The following is a 26,862-nucleotide window of genomic DNA, read 5'->3' as shown; positions in this document are numbered from 1 at the left end:
TTAAAAAATATGGAAGAAGGGTTTCATTGTTGCATCAGATAAATATTCCTCTTAGTTTTCTGAACATGTCACGTACTTTATTTTGGACATTGTTTCAGTTTCAGCCAGGGCTACCAGGACTCCATGATCAAAACTTACAATGTCCATCATAGATAGGTTAAGAAAAAAAAGTAAAGCTGCTTTTGCACTTCTTTGATTCCATGTAATTGATACCTCTGCCATATACAGGTAGTCCTCAACTTACGACCGCAATGGAGCCCAAAATTTCTGTTGCTAGTAAAACATTTGTTAAGTGAGCTTTGCCCCAGTTTATGACTTTTCTTGCCACCGTTGTTAAGCTGGTAACATGGTTGTTAAGTGAGTCTGGCTTCCCCATTCACAGAAGCTGATTGCACATGACCCGGAGACACTGCAGCTGTCATAAATATGAGCCATTTGCCAAGCGTCTGAATTTTTATCACGTGACCATGGAGATGCTGCAATGGTCATAAGTGTGATAGTTAACAGATTAACAGAGTTGGAAGGGACCTTATAGGTCATCTAGTCCAACCCCCCACTCAAGCAGGAGACCGTACACCATTTCTGACAAATGGCAGTCCAATCTTTTCTTGAAAGTCTCAAGTGATGAAGCTCCCACAACTTCCGAAGACAACTTCTGTTCCATTGGTTGATTATTCTCACTGTCAGAAAGTTCCTCCTCATTTTTAGGTTGAATCTCTCCTTGGTCAGTTTCCATCCATTATTTCTTGTCTTCAGGTGCTTTGGAAAATAGCTTGACCCACTCCTCTCTGTGGCAACCCCTCAAATATTGGAAGACTGCTATCATGTCTCCCTTGGTCCTTCTCTTCACTAGACTAGCTAGGCCCATTTCCTGCAACCGTTCATTGTATGTTTTAGCCTCCAGTCCCCTAATCATCCTGGTTGTTCTTCTCTGCAGTCAACATCTTTTTTATAGTGTAGTGACCAAAACTGGATGCAGTACTCTAGGTGTGGTTTTACTAGGGCTGATGGTGTCATAAGTCACTTTTTTCAGTGCCATTATAACTTTGAACCGTCACTAAATGAACTCTTGTAAGTGGCAGACAACCTGTAGTTTCCCAGCACTGGGGCATACACTACTTCTGTTCTTATTTCTTCTCAGAGGGATGTCATAGCCATTATTAGGGAATGGTGATCACCTTTTAATCATGTATCTATCTTCATCCACTGTAAGGCCTTTAGGGGATTACATGATGCAGTCTAGTAATCAACTCTTGCAGGGGTGAAATATACTTACCTTCCCTACCGATTCAGAAGTGCATGCACAGACCATGGGGTTAAAACCGGGAAGTAACGATGACCGGGCGGGTGGGTGGAGCCTCACACTGCCATTGCTACCAGTTCTCCGAACCACCTGCCACCATCATTATCGGTTCACCCGAACCGGTCCAAACCGGTAGCATTTCACCCCTGAACTGTTGATCTTTTTTCCTGATATAAGGATGTTTTGCTGGAGAATCCTCACCTAGGGAGCCAATGAGTATACACAGATCTAAATGTGTGGTTTCCATTCCTGTTCATGTTGGAAGCACCATGTAAGGTTGAAAGGATTAGCTGGCATCACCAACATTGCCCAGGGGATGCATGTGGGGGTTCTTTTCATGTCTCTGAAAGGAGCTGGAGCAACTGCCGGGAGCTCACCCTGACACGTAGCAGTTCTCGGGTTTCGAACGCAGGCTTGCTAACCTCCAATCTCACCAAGTGACCCACCATGCTCCAATTTGTGGTTATCTCCCTAGGACACAATCCTGCAAATGGTACAGACTTGTGAAGCTAGCACATTCCCTATTTCCTCTACATCTTGATTGCAGAATAGGAGCTCTTAAGACTGGACTGTTAATTTGCTTTTGCTACATCTACATCTGGAATTGTGAAAAAAACCTTGATGATTATTTATTTATTTATTTATTTATTTATTTATTTTTATATGCCGCCCTTCTCCGGAGACTCAGGGCGGTTTACAATGCGTTAAGCAGTAGCCTTCATACTTTTGTATATTTTATACAAAGTCAGCTTATTGCCCCCACAAACCGGGTCCTCATTTTACCCACCTTAGAAAGGATGGAAGGCTGAGTCGACCTTGAGCCTGGTGAGAATTGAACTCGCAGTAATTGCAGGCAACTGGATGTTAAATGCTGCCTTAGTAGGAGGCATTAACCTCCTACGCCACTCAGGCTCAGATTAAAATATAAAGCAATGTATAGGTTTCCTTTGCACAAGACGTGGCAGGAAAAAATGATGTGCTGAGATGCATACCTTCCCTGAAACTTTTATTAGAATATAAATACTGCAAGTTCTTTTTCCCCCTTTTAGTAATAGTTAATTTCTGTTTTGATTGTAATACCTGGTTCTCTCTCTTTCCCTTCAGAAATAATTATTTCTCACATGGTACATTGTTTACACGCATGTAACCCTATTTGTGTTCCTATGCTCTTAATGACTTCTCCCACGCATCCATGTTTTATTTTAATAAGTTCTTTGGATCTCTAAAGCTCTTATTTGTTCATACTTTATAAACTCAGGGCTTAAATTTCAGAGATTTGGGAGGATGCAAAACTAGGAACATCAACTATTGATCAATCAACCAAACATCACGGTAAAAGACAAGGACTAACAGACAGCTTTGGTGATAGATGTAGCAGTGCCAAATGACAGCAATATCAAGAAGAAGAAACATGAGAATATGGAGAAGTACCAGGACCGGAAAAGGATGTGGAAAGTCAGAGCCAAAGGGTTCCCAGTGATGGTAGGAACACTTGAGGCTGTGGCTCCAACAAATCCCAGGAACGACATCAGAGCTCTCTGTCCAGAGTCCTGTGGTAGGAACAGATAAGATATGTGCAGATTCCCAGGCCTCTGGTAAAGGACTTGAGCCTGTGAGGAAGACATATATCATACATAGGTGTGAGAACAGTATATATGTATCAGTGGTGGGATTCAAATAATTTAACAACCAGTTCTCTGCCTTAATGACCGGCTTGGTGGGCATGGCCAGGGGGTGTGACAGGCAGAACTCGGCTTCCTGAACCCCTTGGAAGCAAAAATGGGCTGCGGGGAAGGGGCGTCACCCCCCCAATGCCCTGTTTTGGGCCTCCCTGCAGCCCCCTGGCAGCAAAAATGGGCCTCCGAGGGCTGCACCGCACCCCCCATGCCCCATCTTGGGCCTAGTAGACCTCCCTGCACTTACCTGGGAACAAAAATGGGGCGCATGGGGACTTCTGGAAGGGGCGGGGTGGGGCCAGCCAGCAATTTAACAACCAGTTGGGCCGAAGTGGAACGAACCGGTTGAATCCCACCACTGGTATGTATGTATGTATGTATGTATGTATGTATGTATGTATGTATGTGTCAGCACTTCAAGCTGCATTTACTCTAGTGCTGACATAAGAAGGAGAAGCGGAGGTGTCTGGAAAGGGACGTTTGATTTTTCACCTACTTATTTTCCCTGGAGATAATATCCCCTAGGAGATGGGATGGGAGGGGGGAAATTCCTTTGAGCTGGAGCAGTAGATTAGGGGTAGAGTGACTTGGAAGATGGCCAACGAGTGCAGGGGAGTGGGGAACGGAAAGGGAGGGTTTTGGGTCTGGAAGTCAGTGTTGGCTGCGATGGAGTCGGATTTAGAATGTTGTGCTTAATAAATGGGAGTTTTTTTCATCAAAGACTTTGTTTGAAATGCAATTTATTTGAGACGACCTTGAAACCTGACAGTATGTATGTATGTATGTATGTATGTATGTATGTATGTATGTAGTTTAGATCCTAACTCATGAATCACAAGGTTATCTTCCAGAGATGCAATGCCCCCTTTAAAAGAAATATACATGATAGCAGCAATTTAATCAAGGTTGCAGAGTTTTTAATTTGCTAATAAAATAAGATTATTGTAAATGCATGATTTATTCAGTGACCTATATCACTGATTGCAATGTTTCAACTGAGTTCCCAAATTGTATTTATTCATCACGATGTGATAAGCATCAAGGAAAATAACTTTTCTTTTTCTTTTTTTTTCCTATTTAATAATTCACATTTTCAGCTGCAGTCAGAAAGTTCCAGTTAGCTCCCAGGAGGAGGAGGAGGAAAAGGAGAGGTTGTGTTCCACTCACAATCTCAAAGATAATAATAGGGACACTGTAGCAGTATCATAAAATGAAATCTTAAAATATATGAGTGTATGCTTTGGAAAAAGAAGAGTCACCTATAGGAACCTATCTTGGAGGAGCAGGTTCCATAAATGAGGTGCTATTGAAAAAAAGTTTTACCCAGGAGAGATGACTGGTCTAGCCTAAGGGACCGAAGGATAAACATTAACTGGTTATTAACCAGTTAATAAACATTAACTGGTTATTAGTAATTAGTGAGCCTGGATAGCTCTGCAGACAAAGGCACTGTAATTTAACACCAGCTGTCTGCAATTAAAGTAAGTTCGAATCTTGCCAGGCTCAAGGTTGACTCAGCCTTCCATCCTTTCTAAGGTAAGTAAATTGAGGACCCAGTTTGTGGAGGCAATAAGCTGACTTTGTATAAAAAATATACAAAAGTATGAAGGCTTTTGCTTAACGCACTGTAAGCCGCCCTGAGTCTCCGGAGAAGAGCGGCATATAAATCAAATTAAAAAAAAAAAAAAAAAACTGGACAAGCATCCTGGGAAATGTTTCTGCCACTGGAGTTCCAGTGGGAGTAGAACACTGAAATTTACTCCCAATAGAATAGCACAGTTTGTGAAAATGTTTTGTGGTATTCTGAGTACATTGACAAGGCTTTAAAACGTGAGGATGGACAACTTATGAACCTCTGGAGCAGGAGTCAGCAACCTTAAACCCTCAAAGAGCCACAAAGGTCCTAACCAGAAGCCCCCATTCAATTCTGGAGCCGACTAGAACTCCGGTTCCCCCATCATAGTCGCCTCCTAGCATGGCATCCTTTTTCCTCTGCTGACCAGAAGTCCGGTTCCCCTACCATAGAGTCTCCTCCTAGTGCAGCATCCTTTTTCCTCTACCTGTCCTAACCAAAAGCCTTATCAATTGTGGAGCCGACCAGCAACAGGGAGCCGCAGCAGAGGGATGAAAGAGCCACATGCGGCTCCAGAGCCGCGGATTGCTGACCCCTGCTCTGGAGGTTTTAGTAATTCAATCCCCAGCTTCTCTGGTAAACATAACTGTTGATAAAGAATGCAGGAAGCCTTCCTTAGGTGGCATCCAATAACTGCTTTAATGTGCACAAGCCTTATAGGAACAAAAGATAAGCCTTCTGAAACAGTAGATGCTTTTGGGAAGCTCACAAGCAGAACATTATGGAAACAATACCACAAGACTACAACTCCATCTGACTTTTGAGGCTTGAGAGCTGGATCACTGTACTGTGTACTATGCTTGCATTGTTGGAAAAGAACCGTATTATAGGCTGCATTCATGTTGTGTTAGCAGATGAAATGAGTAGTCCTGGTGTGCAGCATCTGGTCAATGGGTTGGAAGTTCTCCACTATTTAGTAGCTTCCACAGAGCACCCCTAGTTAAAAGTAATTGAATTATTCTACTTATTGTAAGAGTAACTGTACACTGCTTGGTTAGCATGGTTAGAACAAGTTCATAATGATCCTGCTCAAACTCATTTGTTTCTGGGTGCAGGAAAACCAACCAGAAATTAAGAGCCTTGGTACTACAGTGGTTTAAAGCACCCTGTTATTAACACAGCTGCCTGCAATTTACTGCTGGTTCGAATCTCTCCAAGGCTCAAGGTTGACTCAGCCTTCCATCCTTTCTAAGGTAGGTTAAATGAGGACCCAGTTTGTGGGGGCAATAAGCTGACTTTGTATAAATATACAAAAGTATGAAGGCTATTGCTTAACGCACTGTAAGCCGCCCTGAGTCTCCGGAGAAGGGCGGCATATAAATCAAATTAAAAAAAAAAAAATGGGGTTTGGCATGGGTCCAAATTACTGGAGGAACCATCTCATTCTGATGGGACTGGCCCACCCTACCCCACATCAGCAGGGGGCGGGCGGCACACTGCAGATCCTGTCAGCCAAGGAATTTTGCTGGTGAGATCCAGAAGCATTTTCTCTGCTATGGCTCCTTGCCCTCTGGAGCATCTTACCCAGGGGTGAAATTCAAATTTTTCCCCTACCGGTTCTGTGGGTGTGGCTTGGTAGGCGGGGCAGGGACAGAATACTGCAAATCTCCATTCCCACCCCACTCCAGGGGAAAGATATTGCAAATTCCCCATTCCCTCCCCACTCCTGGGGGAAGGATATTGCAAAATCTCCATCCCCCCCCCTACTCTGGGGCCAGCCAAAGGTGATATTTGCCGGCTCTCCAAACTACTCAAAATTTCCACTACTGGTTCTCCAGAACATGTCAGAACCTGCTGGATTTCACCCTTGATCTTACCCCCAGAAGTGAGATTGGCTCTAATTCAGGCGAAGAATGGAGCCGAAGCTGGTTGGAATAACAAACTCTTTATCTGCTGCATTCTAAGTTCTAGACAAAGGCTGCAGGCTGGCAGTGCTGTTTTAACTAGAGAGCTGTCAGCCTTCAGCCAATAGGTTCAATGTATTTTCCCGCAGTTCGCAAGGACGGCCCTTAGCCAATAGGTTTAAAGTATTTTCCCACGGTCAGTGCGGACCGGAGTGGAATCCTCCGGCTGCACCTGTGCATACACAACAATAAGAGCCTTAAGACCTGTCTCTTCTAGATGACTTGGGGACCCAATGAGGGAGCTTCATACTGGAAGTGGTTGACTAATTAAAACTTACCCCCATCTCCTTCTCCCCCCCCCCCCCATGTATCCAGCTCGTCCTTTGCCATCTGGTGTTAAGGATTTTATCTGCTAATGACTTTATCTGAGGGGGTCCTTGGTGCTCTCTGAGCTTGCTTGTTTTCTTGAAGATGTTTCATTACCCAAACTAGGTAACTTCATCAGTGCTATTGATGATTTTTATCTACTGTGTTTTTATGACTGATGATTTTAATGGTTTCTTAATGCCTTTATGTTGTAAGCCACCCAGAGTCATTGGATATGAGCAGTGGTGGGATTCAAATAATTTAACAACCGGTTCTCTGCCCTAATGACCGGCTATGGTGGGCATGGCCAGGGGGTGTAACAGGCATCACTTGACCTCCTACACCTTCCTGGGAGCAAAAACAGGCCACGGGGGGCTGCACCGCACCCCTCGCAACCCATTTTGGGCCTAGAAGGCCTCCCTGCTGCCTCCTGGGAGCAAAAATGGGCTGTGGGGGGGCACTGCACTCCATGCACCCCATTTTGGGCCTAGCATGCCTCCTTGCAGCCTCCTAGGAGTAAAAACAGGGGACTTGGGGACTCCTGGAAGGGGTGGGGCAGCGCAAGCCAGCAATTTAACAACAGGTTCACCCGAACCAGCCCGAACTGGTTGAATTCCTCTACTAGATATGAGATGGGCAGCAAATTAATAAACAAACAAACAAACTTAGGCAGAATCAATTGGGCTAGTCACCACCTCCCTCCAAAAAGACACAAGTGCTCTCTTCTCAGAAAGGAGAAGGGAGTCAAGGAACAGAAGGGAATCCAAGCAGGGTAGCCCTCACCAGTTATTTTAAATATGTGAAGTCTAAACATGCAGACAAAACATACTTCAGAAAGGAGATGCAGGCAGCTAGAGCCCTGGTGGCGCAATGTTTAGAATGCAGTATTGCAGGCTAATTCTGCTGACTGCTGGGAGTTCAATTCTCACCAGCTCAAAGTTGACTCAGCCTTCCATCCTTCCAAGTTCGGTAAAATGAGGACCCAGATTGTGGAGGCAATGTGCTGACTGTTGTGAGATGTGAGAAATGTTGTGGTCCATCAGCAGCCTGCAGATCTGGCAGCAGAGTCAGACAGTGAGGAGGCTGGGGTGGAACATGGCCAGTCCTGGAGTCTGGAGAAGGCTCAGATCATGGCTTTGCATTGGAGGCAGAGAAAGGACCATCTAGGAGGTATGTGCTGCCTCCAGAGCCTCCAGAGTTGGACGTCAGCGAGGCAGAGGAACAGGGGGAGCCTGTTCCCAGTGCGCGCATGCGCAGAGCTGCCAGAAGGCAAGAACAGTTAAAACAAAAGGGATGACTCAGGAGTAGGGCTTGGAGATGATTGGCCCCTCCCATAAGACTTAAAAGAGGAGCAAAGGCATGTGGGCCTTTGCAGGAAGCAACATTGTTAATTCTGTTCAGTTTAAAGTCTGAAGCTCTGTTTGATTCTGGACTCTGTGTGGCTTTGCCAATTAGGACTTTGGCAGTGTGTCAAGGGAGTTGAAGTTGGGTGATTATCCCGAAGGACTCTTTGGGACTATTTGGGACTCATCTGTGAATGAACAGAATTCACAGCTGTTAAAATAAAACAGGTTTTTGGGCCTATTCGTGTGTTTTACTGACTCAGGAAGCCTAGGTCAGAACAAGAAAGCTGCAAAGCACTGTGAAGCAGTATATAACTCTAGGTGTTATTGTTATTGCTAGTTTTGCAATGCCTCAGGAAACTGTACAGTCCAGGAGTATGTTCTCCACTAGGATCAAAGACCCCACCATACAGGTCTTAACTGACCCAGTTAGCCATATGTCCCTGAGAAGAGAGTCCTTAGGGGAATGTTTGTCCTTTAGGAAAAACAACAACAACAACCATTAAAGGCATCTTTGGGGTCAGAAGGAACATCCCTGTACTAGAACCTGTGGATGAAGGGCAACAAAATCACTGTTATGTTCGGGATGGTCAAGGGACACATGGTTTAATGAGTTCTGGATGACATGCAAGCTGCCTCTCTGGGTGGCTCAGGCAAGCCCCCACCCCAATCCTATTGTTATTGTCAGGGTTCCAAGTAATACACCTATAGCAAACAGAACTCCAAGGCAAGCAGATTCCTCAAAGAACAGGTTTACTGAATATATCATATTGGCAAAGACTGGTGAAAACTGACTCTAAAGGTTCCCATGGCTTTCACCTAATTAAAAATAAAAGTTTTCCCCCCTTTCCCAAACAGTCACATGGTCCAATCAAGGTGCTGTCCAGTTGCTTGGAAACTTCACTCCTCTTTTCAGCCACCTGTGGGAATGTCCTTGGTTCTCAGGGGAAACTATTTTGTTTTGGCTACAAGACCCCAGCTATCTCTATTCCCCCCCCCCAGTCCCTCAGCACTTTTGTGGCAACACTGAAGCCTCCAAGATGGCCTCCGTCAGGCCAGCTTCAGAGTTATTTTAGTTGTTCACAAGCAGAGGTGAAACGTTACCGGTTTGCGCCAGTTCGGGTGAACTGGTAGTGATAAAAACTACCGGTTTGGGCAAACTGATAGTAAAAAATACTTTAAAAAGGTTAAAAAAAGGTTCCAACGATTGTACGACACAGCTGTGCTGCGCGATCCTCGGAACCTTTTTTTTACTTTTTAAAAGCATTTTTTTTACTACTGGTTCCGGCGAATAGGTAGTAAAAAATACTTTAAAAAAGTAAAAAAGATTCCGACAATTGCATGGCACAGCTGTGATCGTCAGAACCTCCCCCCCCCCTTTTTAAGGCATTTTTTTACTACCTATTCGCTGGAACCCGTTGTAAAAAAATACTTAAATTTTTTTAAAAAAAGTTGGCCATGCCCACTCAGTCACATGACCCCCCCACCTAGCCACACCCACCAAAGCCACGCCCACCAAGCCACACCCACAGAACTGGTAGCAACAAATTTTACGTTTCACCACTGGTCACAAGGGGAAAAAAAGGCAGCTGAGGAAGACTCACAAACCTGAGAGTGAAGGAACTCTTGAATGTTGAGGATTGGAAGGAAGACACGTCTGCTCAAGGAGCTGATCAGAAAGACTTGGATTTTCCCCCCCTTATTAATGCAGTTCCCAGGGAAAAAAAAATCTGTGATTTTATTTTTTTAAAAAAATAACTCAACAAGGTGATTTCAAGGGATGTAATTAGCATCACATGTGATTAACACTTTCCTCATGTCTACTTCCCACTCTGCATATTGCAGCTCCCCAAAATGACCAATTAATTCCATTATCACAGTGAACGGATTACAAATCCTTTGCAAATCTGCTTTGACATGTATTTTGTTTTCATGTGATTATCAATAATTGCAATTTTCCAGAAAGCCCTTGAAAAATGTTTCTCCCATGCGATGCAATAAACCCTTTTTCTGAGTAAAAGTGGTAGAGTAGAACCCAGAGACCAGTTGACCAAATGCCTTTGGTATATTTTCTCTGCTATAAATTTCTAAACAATTTCCAGTTATGATTTTTTTTTATTGCCAAGGGGTACATATAACTTTCAGATTTGATTTTACTGTGGTAACAGATGCAAAAATAATTATGGGAAATTGCAGCAGGATCGTGGCTCATAACCATTTGGATTTGCGGTACAATCTCTGGTAAAATAATCTAAATTTATTAAAACTATCATGGGGCAAATGCAGACCAGACAAAGTGGTGGTTTCATGGGCATTTTTATTTATTCAATACTTTTATTCAATGTACTTGGCCAGTATATGGACCAGCATCAGGAATCTTGGAAGTGAATCACAATACCAGCATTAGATGCCACCATGATGTACCTGCATCCAAGTGGTGCGGTGGCCTAGAGGCGGAGCTCTCACCTCACAATCAGGAGGCTGTGAGTTTGATTCTAGGTAGAGGCAGATATTTCTTTCTCTAGGCACAATGAGAATATATCTGCTGAACAAAACTCCTCATTGGCAACAGGAAAGGCATCTGGCCAGTAAACACTTTGCTAGCTCCATTCAGTTGCCCAGACTCTACCCCACAAGGGATTATGGGGTTGTTAAAAGATGAGGATGTACCTGCATCCTATTATCTAATGCAAGTCATGGCATTGCATTTGAATGATGAAGTGATTGTGTTTCGTCAACACACACACACACACACACACACACACCAGCACTGCCAGTGGTCACCAATATCTGACATGAAATTTATATAGGGCATTTCCATTGTTTCTTAAATCTGCCTGAGACTGAATGATTCAAACTAACTGGACAATCTTTATTTTTTTTTGCTAAGGATCCTGAATATCTGCAAGAAAAGGAATTTATATCATCTAAGAATCTACATAATTTGAGACATGGATTGGTATGAAACATCTTGATGTCATTTAATTAGACAGAAGGACCTCTGAGGGTCAAGTATATGTACCAGCTATACCAAATGAATCCCTTCCTTCCTTCCTTCCTTCCTTCCTTCCTTCCTTCCTTCCTTCCTTCCTTCCTTCCTTCCTCCCTTCCTTCCTTCCCCTTCCTCTTCCCCTCCCCATATAGACACTCATATAGGCACCTTTTTGAGAGTCTATATGGATGTCTTCAGATATGTGAAGATCCAAGGAAAAGCTCTGGGTAAAAGTGGTCTCACATAGGAGAAGGAGAGGCAGTGCCTGGAGGTGGAGTCAAGAGAGGAATCAGCCTGGAGTCGTTACTTTCCCAGAAGTGATCCAAGTCCAACCTCCCTTGAATTCTGTTAATTCTTATCTTGACTCACTCTAGTTGACCAAATTCTTGTCAATAGGCATGAGCAATAAATCAGCTTAAGTAGAATTTAACATGTGGTCCTGATTCTTCATTCCTGACAATTCATCACAGTGACTGATGATCTTTCATCGGTAAACTGTGTATCTGATTTTGCAGATGGTCTTTTCCCTCTCCATCATATATATCTCTTTTGACCTGGGAATCACTATTTTCTTCCTCTTTTAGTGTCATCTGCACCTGAAGGCTGGCTTTTGTCAATGCTTGTGTTCTTTAGATGAAATGGAACTAGATTGTAGTGTTTTTTGTGAAACTGTGCATGCAGAGATTTTTCAACCAGGATGTACCTTATCTGCCAGCATTGGCTATTACTATGCTCTGATGAAATTTCATTCTTTAGGAATAACCTAATTGTCTGAATGGGACCAAATCATGTTGGCTGCTGTTGCTTGACCATAATGCAACATTCTAAATGAATTGACTCCCACTTCAAGTAAGTACATCTAACTTGCTAATTGCATTAATTATGTCAATAGAAGGCTGCTTTAATTAATAGGAAAAAACTTGGGGTATCCTGAGAATAGTTAGGAAACTTTGTAATGGGTAAACTCTGAGGCCATTGCTTCTCATTTTTCGAATAATCGTTTTGGGGGCCAGCTGCTAAATACCGTGGTGTCCATGGTGGACTAGATGAAGGAGTGGATGTTCTAAAGTAGCAGGTGAGAGATGTACCAAAAAAAAAGACCCTCACACATATGTGCTAGTTGTTCTTGACTCTAGGGGGCGGTGCTCATCTCCGTTTCAAAGCCGAAGAGCCAGTGCTGTCCAAAGATGTCTCCATGGTCATGTGGCCAGCATGACTAAGCACCAAAGGCACATGGAACACTGCTACCTTCCCATCAAAGATGGTCCCTATTTTTCTACTTGCATTTTTTACATGCTTTTGAACTCCTAGGTTGGCAGAAGCCATGACAAGTAACGGGAGCTCACCCTGTTACATGGTACTAGGGTTTCGAACTGCTGAACTGCCAACCTTTCAATCGACAAGCTCAGTGTCTTAGCCACTGAGTCACCGCATCCCTTCTATCTATCATTAGGATTGTTCTATAAGAGTCCAGTGCAAAAGACCAGGTCCACATGTGAATTTAATTTAATTTAATTTAACATGTGAAGGTTCAATTAAACTGATTTATTGCTAAAAGACTATGCATGGGGATGTTCTCAACTAAGTAGTTGGTACCTACTTTGAGCAAGACAAGGGACAATGGCACTCAAGGGGGGTTGGATTTAGTCAGTGGTGGGATTCAAGTAATTTAACAACCAGTTCTCTGCCGTAATGATTTCATCCAACAACCAGTTTGCCAGACTGCTCAGAAAGTTAACAACCGGTTCTCCCGAAGTGGTGCGAACTGGCTGAATCTCATCACTGGATTTAGTTCTCTTGTGACTATGTAGGGATTCTAGGTAGATCTCCCTTTTCACTCCATTCCCAGGTTCTGCCATCCCTTCTTCTCAGTAAGTCACTTACATTATGTTTTCTTGTTCGGCAGGGGTTCCTGTCAATGTGTAACATTTCATGTGCTACTTCGTATAACATTTTGTTCCTCTGGCTTAGTTTTCTTTCTTGTTCAGAGGCTACAAGTTTCATCAAAGAGCTGCAGGACCCAATATTATTAACTCCAATTGATATACATAGAAGGTGACATTATAAATGCCACTGCTATGCAGTCATCATGGAAATACTGTTGCTATGAACAGTTGAGCAAATAAAAGCAACTAATAAGTGAAGAACAGTAAAAGGTCTTGGCTAAACTCATCTCAAAGGTGGATAAAGGAGGGGAGGGGGGGAAATAGGAAAAAAGAGAACCCAACAACTCTGCTTTTAATAAAGAAGATGCAAATCTGGACTCGACTCATTTTTTTTCCCAAAGGTGTGATTTTTATAGACTCTATTACAATAATCGCTAAATTTCTGCTAGCTAAATCTCAGTTCCCCCACTGTTCTTTCTTCTCAAAGAAATTCCCAAAATATCTTAAATAACTACTCCAAAAATACACAGATAAGCCACAGGAATAAATGTAGGCCTAGATTCTTAAGACATGCAGTACAAATTGTCTGGTTTTACACCTGGGCTAGGCAGTAAATCATCAGTCTCCTGATACTTAACCCTTAATTCATTTTCTCTGTAAGAGTTGGCAGACGGCATCCCAGACATAACTTGTCTAGATTAGAATCTTTATTGCAAACAAGAAGGAAGCCTTAAACACCACACTGGATTGCCTGAAGAAGTCAAAGTTTAAACTCTAGTTTTGTTTTTGTTTTTCCTTCTCTTCTATCTTTTCAAATTCAGGAACAGTTGGCAAATCACTGGTGGTCGAGATACATTTACATAAAGACCTTCTCAAGCCTGAAAAATCAGCTCCTTTCTTGCCTATCTCAGCTCCTATACCAACAACAAAGCAGAACTGTTCTGATACTACTATGCACTTTGTAAGATTTCAGTGATGCCAATGTGAATTCTGGCGAAATTACATTAAACATTAAATTGTGTGATTCTTTGCTGGACAGAAAGTCAAAACTCAGGAGATTTGGCTATCTTGTGAGAACTGACCATTTTGTTTCATATACCTTACTTTTTGGAGTATGAGATGAATCCCCCCACCCCTAAAAGTGGATGAAAATTGTGGTGCTTCTTATACACCAAATGTTACCGAAGCCCTGCCCATCTGCTGGCCCCCACCCTTCGACTGTTTTTTGGCCTCGTGCATCACATTTTTGGCCTCCGCACACCCCATTTTTGGCCTCCACACATTGCATTTTCAGCCAGTTCCAGGCAGCGGGGATTGGTGGTGAGGAATGGGCTATGCTGAACAGGCCACGGCAGCAGTGAATGGGCGGCGGCAAATGGGCCACACCATATGGGCCACGGCAGTGGCAAACAGGTGGAGGCAACAGGTGGTGGCAAACGGGCAGTGGTGAACGGGCCATGCCAAATGGGCCGTGGCGGTGACAAATGGGTGGCCATGGTGAATGAGTAGTGGCGGTGAATGGGCTGTGGTGAATGGGCTGCGGCAGCGCCAAATGGGCCGCGGTCAATAGGAGCCGAGGTGGCGCAGTGGTTAGAGTGCAGTACTGCAGCTACTTCAGCTGACTGCTAGTTCAGCAGATCAGCGGATCAAGTCTCACCGGCTCAAGTTGACTCAGCCTTCCATCCTTCCGAAGTGGGTAAAATGAGGACCCAGACTGTTAGGGGGCAATATGCTATTTAGTATACTGTCTTTGGTGTAAGCCTCCCAGAGTCCTCGGAGAGTGAGTGGTATAGAAATATGACTAATAAATAAATAATAAATAAATAAATAAATAAATAAATAAATAAATAAACATGCCAGATGAATATCGGATGGATATTCATCCAAGGGCTGATTTTTTTTCCTCTCCCAAAAAGGTAGGTGTGTCTTATAGTCTGGAGCGTCTTATACTCCAAAAAATACGGTAATTGTAGAATGCAAGAGTTTACCATCTCTCAGAATAGTGTATTATATTGTGGAGTAGTTCTTACTATTATGTTTTCTTTCCCCCAAGATTATGGAATCCATCAAATGGAAGAACTGGAAGGGACTCTGAGACCCTCTAGTCCAGGGCTGTCATACTCCCGGCCCATGGACTGGATGCATCACTTGCTGGCCATGCCCACGTCTGGTTTAGCAAAGGGGAAAACAGTCCCAATACGTCACATGATGCCACCATGATGACGTGAGTTTGACACCCCTGCTCTAGTCAAACCTCTTGCCTTGTTCAGGAACTCACTACTACAATATTCCAGACAGATGGCTATCATGTCAGGGATATCAGATGGCTGATTAGGGGCCCAGAGAGTAAATATAGAAAATATATTATGAATGGTTGCAGGAATTGAGTATGGATAGTCTAGTGAAAAGAAGGACTTGGGTGACATGATAGCAGTGTTCCAATATTTAAAGGGCTGCCACTGCAACAAAGAAGAGGGAGTCAACCTATTTTCCAAAGCACCAGAGAGCAAGGCTGTTAAGGATATTGTTGTTGTGTTACCAACCAGCAGAGTGTAGAGCACAGAGAAACGTTGCTGAGAGCAATGAATAAGAGATGTGCAAACTGGTTTATCAAAAGCTTACTTTATAGTAGAAAAACAGTCTCATAGTCTTTAAACAAATCCCAAGTCTTTGCCAGTTAAATCAGTCCAGTGATACAAAATCTTCTTACCACACAGACAGTAGTTGGTTAGAATAACAAACTCACTCTGGTTCACAAACCACGATGGTAGCAGATCCATCAAACGATGATAGCACAATGGATAGGACTCCTCACACAATGGTAGCTTATCATCAACTGAATACGTTACAGTTCCTTTCACAACCAGTGATTATATAATTACAGCATGACTCAGCATTATAATGAATCAGCAGTAAAACTTTAAAGTCACACAATACATATTCATATTAAAGTTACAGAACACATATATTGCCTGGACAACTTGTTAGGCTCAAACCTTATCCTAACAAAGGCAATAAATAATGGATGGAAGCTAATCAAAGAGAGTTCCAACCTAGAATTAAGGAGAAATTTCCTGATAGCGAGAACAATCAACCAGTGGAATGGTTTGACTTCAGAAGTTGTGGGAGCTTCATCACTGGAAGCTTTTAAGAAGAGACTGGACATGGTAAAGGGTTTCCTGCTTGAGAAGGAGGTTGGACTAGAACAAGGGTCACCAACCTTTCAGACCTCAAGGACCACTAAATTCATAATTTTAAATCCCGCGGACCACTAATATGATCTGCCTAATGACCGTCTGGGTGGCGTGGCTAGGTGGTCATGTGACTGGCTGGGCGTGGCCAACTCGATGTCATTCATGTTGAGGGATGCCTCGCCAGCCTCTACTCATCCCTCCCCTCCCAGCTACTCCTCACCTCTCCGCCAGGGTTCCTTAGGGCCTAACAGGAAGCAATTGTTGGAGCTAAGCAGCCACCATGAGAAAGAGTTGGCAAAACAGCTCAGTTCAGATTGGATCTGACCGAGAAGGAGGCTCAGTAGAAGCCCCTAACTGAGGACTACGAGCATAGGCTTTCCAAGCAGAGGGAAGACCTGCGGGAGTGCAAGGCCAGGTACAGGCGCCTGGAGGCTCAGTGGGCTGAGATGGTCAACCAGTTCCAGGCCCTGATGCAGCCCCACTAGAACAAGGTCCTCCAGCTATTCGCCACCAGCGGCACTTCCCTCCGGCCTTTGTCTAAAGCAGGAGGCTGAAGCAGACCCCAAATTGGAATTTCTGTCCCCCTCCGACCCACACAAAAAGACCCCAAAGGAGGAGACTCTCTGCGGCAACACAAACGTTCATTGCATGTATCTGTCCCAGGGGCTGTAGTTTGAGGAACCCTGATTTAGTGCAATACAAAAAATGCAAATAATTTTTCTGCAGACCTCCAAAATTTTCTTGCTGGCCACCAGTGGTCCACGGACCACCAGTTGGTGACTGCTGGACTAGAAAACTTCCAAGGTCCCTTCCAACTCCAATTCTATATCCACCCATCTCAAGGCACTCCCTGCTAACTGTTCAGCAGCTCTTTCTGTTAGGAAATTCTTCACATTGAAAACATCACTTCCTTGTAACTTAAACCCATGGTATTTTTTCCTCTCTTCTGGAGAAACTGCCTCATCTTCGAAACTGAATTTTTTTATTATTATTATCTCTGATACATGAACCAGACAATTTTTTTTTCCATTTTTCTTTTTAAAGGTTCATCAGAAATTCTGCTCTTAACCTGCACTTTAGTGCAACACCTCTCCAAAAGCAGAACCTTCTGGCTTGATTAGTCATTTATGGGAACTCCAGACCATGGTTTCATTTGGGGCCTGTTACATGTTGCGAATGGTTGAATCTCATCTCAATGCCTTTTATATTCGTCCATTCAACTGGTTTCTTTGTTGCTAATCACTGAACAATGCAATAAGAACCACCGAGACTATTGCTAACCCGACCCAGATATTTATTGTTATCCCCAGCACACTTCATTGATTCTAGTGATTTAATTGATATGACAGTTGCCTCCTTTTGTGCAGCTTTCATCCCAGTATGAATAGCCACACTTTCTTTTTTTTTTTCATTGCTTAGCACAATAGCCATTCATATAACAAAAGTTGGTAGGTCATTGGAATTTACCCAGAACTTTGATTGCAAAGGTTGAGTTATGGTACTGGTGGAAAAAATGTACTCCAGATTCCATCTAATTTATCTTCAAAAGGTTACCTGTAGCCTTTGGAAAACATGTGCTAAGAAATCCATAATGGGTTTTCTTTGCATGACTCCTTTACTTCATGAGTTAAGCACTGATCAACTTGGTGGGTTGTCCATAGGTACACCGGCTCCTGTGCACTTTGAACCAAGATCTGTGCAGTAAAGAATGCAACAGGAGTAGTAGGTCTATCATTTGAGTAAGAAAAGGGCAACTGATGATGATTGATAGTAGAAATTGCCATTTAGGTTGTTCCTCCTGAACTCCCCTAATCCAGAGGTGGGCTGCTATGGGTTCGCCCAGGTTCAGGAGAACCCATAGCTAATGTTATGGCCAGTTAGGAGAACCTCCAAATCCCACCCCAGGCTGGCCCCGCCCACTCTGTCCCTCCCCTCCCCTCCCATCCCACCCTGTCCCTTCCAGGAGTCTCCATGCAGCCTGTTTTTGATGTGAGTTAAGTGCAGGGCCTACACAGAGGCTTGGAGAGGGGGAAAAACAGGCCTCCCAGAAGCTCTGAGGGCTTCCGGAGCACGGGGGATTTAGTTTTTACCCTCCCAGAGGTTTGAGGAAAGCCTTTGGAGCCTGGGGAAGGCAAAAATGCCCCCCCACCACCACCATGGTGCACGAGGCTGACTAGGTCACGCCCACCATGGCCATGCCCATCCAGCAACCGGGCAGAGAACCCATTGGTGAAGTTTTTGAAGCCCTAATCATCTTCTCCACTGGAAAGAAGAATAATCAATGCATAGCCGTCTATCTTAAACCCACCCATCCCCACCATTCTCATCATAACACCTTTGGCCTCAGGTAGGCCCAACTTCTGAGATGAAGTCCGTGTAATGCAAAGAATTATAGAAGGTTCCAGCATGGGATGTTCTCCTCAAAATGGTTCCACTTTGCCCCCACTATTCATGATACATCAAGTTGAGATTGGCAATGTTCTGATGAACCAGGGTCATCCTTGACATATTGGGGTTGCCCATTGCCAGCAGCAATGGGGAAAGTGGTGACATGAAATTGTACGGAGCCAGAATTTTCTGATATTTTTGGTGGTGAGCATGTCTTGGAATTTATACTAGAACCTATTTTCAGGCTAACCCTCAGGGAAAATGAGTCTGGCAATTTGTGGCAGTTGTGATAGCCAATATGGGGTTGAGGGATTCAGTTTCAGCCACTAAGATCCAGAAGGTAGCTTTGTTTCTCAAGTTCTTTTAATCTTGATCCAGGTGACGATCATTAAAATATCCATAGTAAAAGTCAAATTAATATCTGTAATGCAGGTAAGGATGCCAAACCTTATCTTCTAACAAATACCTCTTTGATTAAGTGTCTTTTCAACCCTCACAGGATACGCAGTGTCCTGGAACATCAATGAAGCCAAATATAGACCTAACAACATTTGTTAGTGTTGTACTTGTGTGTCTTGTCTCTTACACACAGATGTACAGGCACACAAGTTCCCATTTCCAGAAAGGGGTCATTATTTTAAAATAGATCATCATCATTATTTTTTTTTTCAGTCTTTCTAGTCCATCAGAGCCTCAGAGTGTCCCAATACAAGGAAAGTTGTTCAGCGTAGTATTTCTTACGTACAAGGATAATTGCCTGAAAATATAATATGCTGCAGGGAGAAAAAAGAAAAACACTAAAAAAAAAAAAACAACCACCATATGCTGCAGAAAAAGGGATTGTCAGTATGTTGTCTCTATAGAAACAGGTCTCGAGGTCTCCTGAATTCCGTCTACAAAGATTGTTAAGCCAGATTTCTTTTCCATGTCCGCACAAGAAACACTTCTGTTTGAAGTAGAGCACAGAGACCCTTGCACCGTACCAAGGTTGACACACGGGAACCTTTTGCTGGACCTTAAATCCTTTTATGGGAAGCAAATAGCTTAATTTTACCGCACAGTAACATTTGCCTTGCCACATTTTTTGCATACACAGGCTTCGCACTGGACATGGCACGACCTCGCAGGATTAAAATCAGTTTAACTCAGATCTTTCTTCTTTTCATAGCGCAGTGATAAGCTCCTCGAGCAACTCCATTGATTCCAGCTTTATTTCTTTCCGTGCTTCGAAAAAGCAGCAAGCACAGTGATTATGCAGGATCAGCAATATGCCTGACGAAGTACTAAGAAAATAATGTAGCAAACACACTCTTGGTGCCAGAATTTCAAATGACCTTTCTTTTATTCATTAATTAAAAAGGAAGCCGTCATTTTCAATAGCTAAGGCAGTTTACCAAATTGCCAAACTCTCAATTTTTTTTTTTTTAATTTGATTTATATGCCGCCCTTCTCCGGAGACTCAGGGTGGCTTACAATGCGTTAAGCAATAGCCTTCATACTTTTGTATATTTATACAAAGTCAGCTTATTGCCCCCACAAACTGGGTCCTCATTTCACCTACCTTAGAAAGGATGGAAGGCTGAGTCAACCTTGAGCCTGGTGAGATTCGAACCAGCAGAAATTGCAGCCAGCTGTGTTAATAACAGGGTGCACTAAACCCCTGTACTATCAAGGCTCTATCAATTGGTGGAAGAAACATTAAGTTCCACTGAGGTTTATCCCAGATTCATGTACTCTATGTTTATTTATTTATTTATTATTCAAATTTCTATACCGCCCTTCTCCTTTCGGACTCAGGGCGGTGAACAGCCAAAATAAAAACATCTATACATAACATTACAATTAAAAATAGAGTTAAAATAATTTATAAATTTGGCCCGTAATTTAAAACTTGTCAATTTAAAATCAATATCAAAATTTTAAAATTAACCCTAAAATCAAGACAGACCGGCTAACTGAAAAAAGTAAGTTTTTAGGGCCCGACGAAAAGTCCGGAGGTCGGAAATCACTCGTATCTCTGGAGGTAGATTGTTCCATAAGGTAGATGCCACCACAGAGAAGGCTCTCCTCCTGGGGGTCGCCAGCCGGCATTGTCTGGTCGACGGCACCCTGAGGAGGCCCTCTCTGTGGGAGCGAACCGGCCGGTGGGAGGCTATTGGTGGCAGAAGGCGGTCCCGTGTTGAACCTTACTCCTGGCCAGTAGTTGGTTGCTCCCGGTTCACTCCGGTTCAGACGAACTGGTAGTGGCGGGAGGCTCCGCCCACCCTCTCAGACATAATCAAAAATGTTCTGCACATGTGCAGAAGTGCCATGCGCTCGCAAAGCAAGTGTGTGCACTCGCGTGCTACCGATAGCAAACCGGTAGCCCCAGGACTGGAAACCCACTATTACTCCTGGCCCTAAGATGTCATTTTGTATCTCATTTGGATGACATCATTTTTCAGGAACTTTAATAAGAACAAATATGACTTACGACCACGATTCATTCCAAAATTTCTGTCGCTGAGACATTTGTTAAGTGAGGATTTTTAAAAGACCTTTCTTACTACAGTTTTACTACATTTACTTACTACATTTTATGACCTTTCTTGCTACAGTTGCTAAGAGGATCACTGCAGTTGTTAAGTTAGTAACCCAGTTGTTAAGTGAATCTGATTTCCCCATGGACTTTTCTGGTCAGAAGGCTGCAAAAGGGGGAAATCACATAACTTTGGGACCCTGCAACCATCAAAAATATGAATCAGCTGCCAAGCAATTTTGATCACGTGACCATGGGGATCCTGCAACAGTCATAAATCACTTTTTTTCAGTGTCACTGAAACTGCAAATAGTCACTAAACAAACTATTGTAAGTTCAGGATTACCTGCAAAGTGACATTTTACTTCTGCTTACCTGTAAGAATCAGGTGGTAATATTCTCTCTCCAGACAATGTTTGAAGTTTGTAGAGGAACTTTGCTGAAAATCAGAGATACCAATGGAAAACCAATGGAGCTGTCAATGGGGAGAATGAAGCCAAGCCAAAGGAGAGAGATTGCATTAAATAGATGGTTGAATGGAAGAGAACAGTTATAGCTCAGGGTAGAACTGTAGGGTCCTTGGTGCTCTCTGAGCTTGGTTGTTTTCTTGCAGAAGTTTCATTAACCAAACTAGATGTTCGGAAATGGTAGATCTGGAACATTGATCCTCTCTGCTTTCTATCCCATTGACCACTAAAAGCATTAGCAACAGAGATAGGTCCTTTAGTTCCTCTCCTTGATTAAGCTGTGCTTTCTCCTGATTGGAAAACCAATAATTGCAGGCTCTCCCCTTCCCTCTGCTTGCAACAGGAAGAAGATTGTGTCACAACAAGGGTGAAAATCTCAGAGATGCAAGCTTTCTCTAGATGCATGTTGTTCAGGGGTGAAATGCTATTGGTTTGGCCGAATCAGTAGCGGCGGCAGTGCGTGGTTCAGAGAACCGGTAGCGGTGGCAGCACGAGGCTCCACCCACCTGCCTGGACATCATAACTTCCTGGTTTTAACCAGGAAGTAACCTGTTTTTGATCTTCTGTGCATGTGCCGGAGACTTTGCGCATGCACAGAGGATCCAAGTGCACATGCAGAGCGTGCACTTCCGAACCGGTAGGAAAGGTAAATAGATTTCACCCCTGGTGGTGTTTCATAAAAGCTTTACTTGTCTTTCTGGATGTTAAGCACAGGTACTATTACTGGCTTGATATGATTAGATAGTAAGACCACACCTAGAATATTGCATCCATTTTTGGTGACCACACTATAAAAAAAAATGTTGAAACTCTAGAAAAAGTGTGGAGAAGAGCAACCAGGATGATTACGGGACTGGAGACTAAAACATATGAAGAACAGTTACAGGGACTGGGCATGGCTAGTCTAGTGAAGAGAAGAGAAGGACCAGAGGAGACATGATACCAGTCTTCCAATATTTGAGGGGCTGCCACAGAAAAGAGAGGGACAACCTATTTCCCAAGGCACCTGAAGGCCAGAGAAGGAACAATGGATGGAAACTGAACAAGGAGAGATTCACCCTAGAAATAAGGAGAAATTTTCTGACAGTGAGAACACTCAACCAATGGAACAGAAGTTGCCTTCAGAAGTTGTGGGAGCTTCATCCCTGGAGGCTTTCAAGAAGAGATTGGACTGCCGTTTGTCAGAGATGGTGTAGGGTCTCCTGCTTGGGCGGGGGTTGGACTAGATAACCTACAAGGTCCCTTCCAACTCTGTTAATCTGTAATCTGATTCACAGGAACAAGGAGTGTGGATGCATTTCAAGACAGTCATTAGTCCAGTGACTAGTTGGAGAAGTCTTGACAACATTTTTAGATGGTTTAACTTTTTTTTTTAGGGCTGGGAGAGGAAAGAACTGACCAAAGTCTCCCAGTTGCTTTTGTGTGTAAAGCAAGACTAGAACTCATCATCTCCCAGTATGGGGAAAGAGACGAGGTCTTCACAGCCCTTTGAAAGATCAACAGGGTAAGGAGATGTCTATGTCTCAGGGACGGATATATTCATGCTCATCTTTTATATATATATATATATATATTTTTCTACTCTGCCCTTCCACCAGGAAATCCTACCTCTATTTTTTTTTTTATCACTACAGCAATTGCAGAGCCAGTTTGGTCTAGTGTTTAAGTCATCAGGCTAAAAGCTAGGAGATTGTGAATTCTAGTTCTGCTTTTATTATGAAAGCTGGCTGGGTTACTTTGGGCCAATCGCTAGAAAATTGTGAATGCTAGTCCCGACTTAGGTATGAAAACCAGCTGGATGACTTGGGCCAATTACCAGGAGATAGTGAATTCTGGTCCTGCTTTAGGTATAAAAACCAGCAGGCAAATTTGGACTGGTCACTCTCTCAGTTCAACCCACTCCACAGGGTTAATGTTATGGGGAAATAAGAAGAGGAAAGAGGGGTATTAGGTATGTTTGCCTCCTTGAGTTATTTATAAAAAGAATAAAGTATATAAACACATAAACAAACTCTGTGAGGTACTCAACTGAACCAGTGATAGTATTCAGCTGGTTCTATCCGGTTCAGGCGAACCGGTAGCAGCGGCTGCGGGAGGCTCCACCTACCCACCAGCCCGGACGTCATCATGTCCCGTTTTTGATGCTCTACACATGCGCAGAAGGTCCTGATCATATGCGGAGGTGTTGTGTGCGAGCGAGCGAACATTTGCAAACTGGTAGTGAAGGTAAGTGAATACCATCCCCGAACTGAAGTCAAAGCATGTGTGTGATGAGAGGTTTCCTCACTCCTATTCTAACTCCTTACTCCATGCCCAGTTATGGAAGGAAGAAAAATCCCCAAGATTAATTTTATCATCTGGACCCTTTGATAGACGAGATAGAGAAAATGGACATTCTGATCATTTTTCTTTGCGTTGTTCTCTCTGCTTAGTACCACCTTCCCGTTTGCCTTTGCTTTGGGGAGCAAGCATTGCATTAAATGCAGGGTCATCATCTTTTTTGACAAAGAATGTATATTTTTTTTTACAAATGCCTTAACTTTATTTCTCCTTCCTTGCTCTCTCTCTCTCTCCCTTCCCCAGCATTTTAATTTGTTTCCTTGGACCTTCCGTTCCAGTGTGGTTTGCGAGAAAAACAACTACTACTGTGTCCTAATTTATCATTATCGAAAACAGTTCTCTCTCTCTCTCTCTCTCTCTCTCTCTCTCCAACCATACACACACACTCTCTCTCTCTCTCTCACACACACACACACACACACACACGCACACACACATTTAAAGCTGTAATGGGGTAATTAAACATTCTCTTCAGGAGACGTATTCGGCACACAGGACTAAATTAAGCTGCTGTAGCGCTTACAAAACAGGTGGCTGATCTATATTTCACCCTCTATTACCTGTTGCTGCAATGAGAAAAAGTTACAGCAAAAGTTACCGTCGTGACAGGCGAAGGGAGATCATTCTACATCTCCGTGCAATAAGCCATTGGCGCTCACGCTGGGATTCAGCTTTCTTTGCAGCAATTCAGTAAACATTAATTATGCAACCATCAAAATAATGTTTCCTCCGCATAATGCTGACCTCATTCACTAGAGGGCAACCAAACCTTAGCTTTAAAAGCCTCCCAATTTGCCTTTGGACTTCTCCATACAGTGACAAAGCACATTTAATCAGACTCTGCCTGAAAGTTATAATGAATAATGCCCTATTAATTTTGCATCAGTGCAAAGTTACTTCTCCGAAAGCCAGTTAGGCTGTTGAATACACATGATCTTGGCTCCAACAGGTACCAAGGAGACAATTATTCCAGTCTGATCCCCCTCTGTAACCTAGGCAAATGGTGAACGCATTCATGCGTCTAAAGCTGTACAGACTGAACTGAAGCTCACTTTTCGATGCTTTGTTCCAAATGTTAAACCGTTCTCCTAGCTCAAAAGAGGTGGATTCGTCTGCCAGGAGGCAAAGCAGGAAGGTTTTTTTTTCTCCTTTTCCCTGTTAAGCTTTTTCAGTTACCCTGGAAGAGAAAAACAGATTTAGGAGGAGAAATGATATTAATTAAACGCGATGAACTGGGTATGTACAGTTTAATGAAGAGAAAGTCTAGGGCTGACATGATAGCAGTCTTCCAATATTTGAGGGGCTGCCACAGAAAAGAGAGGGACAACCTATTCTTCAAAGCAACTGAAGGCAGGATAAGAAGCAATGGGTGGAAACTGAACAAGGAGAGATTCAATCTAGAAATAAGGAGAAATTTCCTGATGGTGAGAACAATTAATCAGTGGGACGACTTGCCTTCAGAAGTTATGGGTGTTTCAGCATTGGAGGTTTTCAAGAAGAGATTGGTCAGCCATTTGTCCAGAATGATAAAAGGTCTCTTGCTTGTGTAGGGGATTGGACTAGAAGACCTCCAAGGTCCCTTCTAACCATATTATTCTACTTATGTTCTAACTCTTGATTCTACTGGTACTGCATTACATTTGGTGAAAATAAAAAAGGGAACTTCTGATCACTTAGATTACATTTTTCCCTTCTTGAATGGAATTTTTCCAAACGTCTCTTAATCATCTATGATATGAGCCAGCAGTGTGCAGCGGCAGCCAAAAAAACCAATGCAATCCTAAATTGCATTAACAGAGGGATACAATCAAGATCAAGTGAGGTACTAATACCACTCTATGAAGCCTTAGTAAGGCCACACCTAGAGTACTGCATCTAGTTTTGGTCACCACACTATAAAAAAGATGTTGAGATCAGGGGGTGGGTTCTACTCACCTTTACTACCGGTTTGCAACAGGGCCGCAGAAGCATTCTGATGATGTCGGGCTCAGTGGGCGGAGCCTCCCTCCGGTTTTACTATAGAACTGGTCTGAACCGGGGGCCACCCACCACTGGTTGAGACTCTAGAAAAAGTGCAGAGGAGAGCAACCAGGATGATTAGGGGACTGGAGACTAAAACATATGAAGAACTGTTACAGGAACTGGGCATGGCTAGTCTAGTGAAGAGAAGGACCAGGGGAGACATGGTAGCAGTCTTCCAATACTTGAGGGGCTGCCACAGAGAGGAGGGGGTCAAGCTATTTTCCAAAGCACCTGAAGGCCAGACAAGGAATAATGGATGGAAAATGACCAAGGAGAGATTCAACCTGGTAATGAGGAAGAACTTTCTGACAGTGAGAACAATCAACCAATGGAACAGAAGTTGCCTTCGGAAGTTGTGGGAGCTTCATCACTTAAGACTTTGAAGAAAAGATTGGATTGCCATTTGTCAGAAATGGTGTAGGGTTTCCTGCTTAGGCGGGGGGTTGGACCAGATGACCTATAAGGTCCCTTCCAACTCTCTTAATCTGTTATCTCCATCTCTCTGTTTTCTCACCTTATCTGTTTTTTCCAGGGCTAGTGAAGGGGTTGCATGGGGGCAACACTTGATCTTTTCTCCAAATTCTCACAATCAAGCTCTTTTTCCTTTCACCTTTCTCCAAAATTCTCTACATTACAACAAGACAAGCTCTTGCCAAGAGTTTGACAAGAGTAATTAATTTATATCCAACCACTGTGATCAGCGCTGTTGATTTTTTTTTTTTTAAAAGTTCATCCTGTAACATAAAAATATTTTTAAAAAACCTGAACCAAAAGATTGCTGGAACTTCATGAGCAGTAAATATGATGGCATGATTAACGGCAATGTTATATTGAAAAAGGACTCTCAGTGATGTGACAGGGAAGAAATGATTACACAGGCATAAGCCAAA

Source organism: Pituophis catenifer, unplaced genomic scaffold (genome assembly GCF_029215685.1).
Source record: "Pituophis catenifer annectens isolate HBS135680 unplaced genomic scaffold, rPitCat1.0.hap2 SCAF_3, whole genome shotgun sequence".
In the NCBI taxonomy this organism is placed as follows: domain Eukaryota; kingdom Metazoa; phylum Chordata; class Lepidosauria; order Squamata; family Colubridae; genus Pituophis; species Pituophis catenifer.
Note: the sequence above shows the minus strand (reverse complement) of the source record.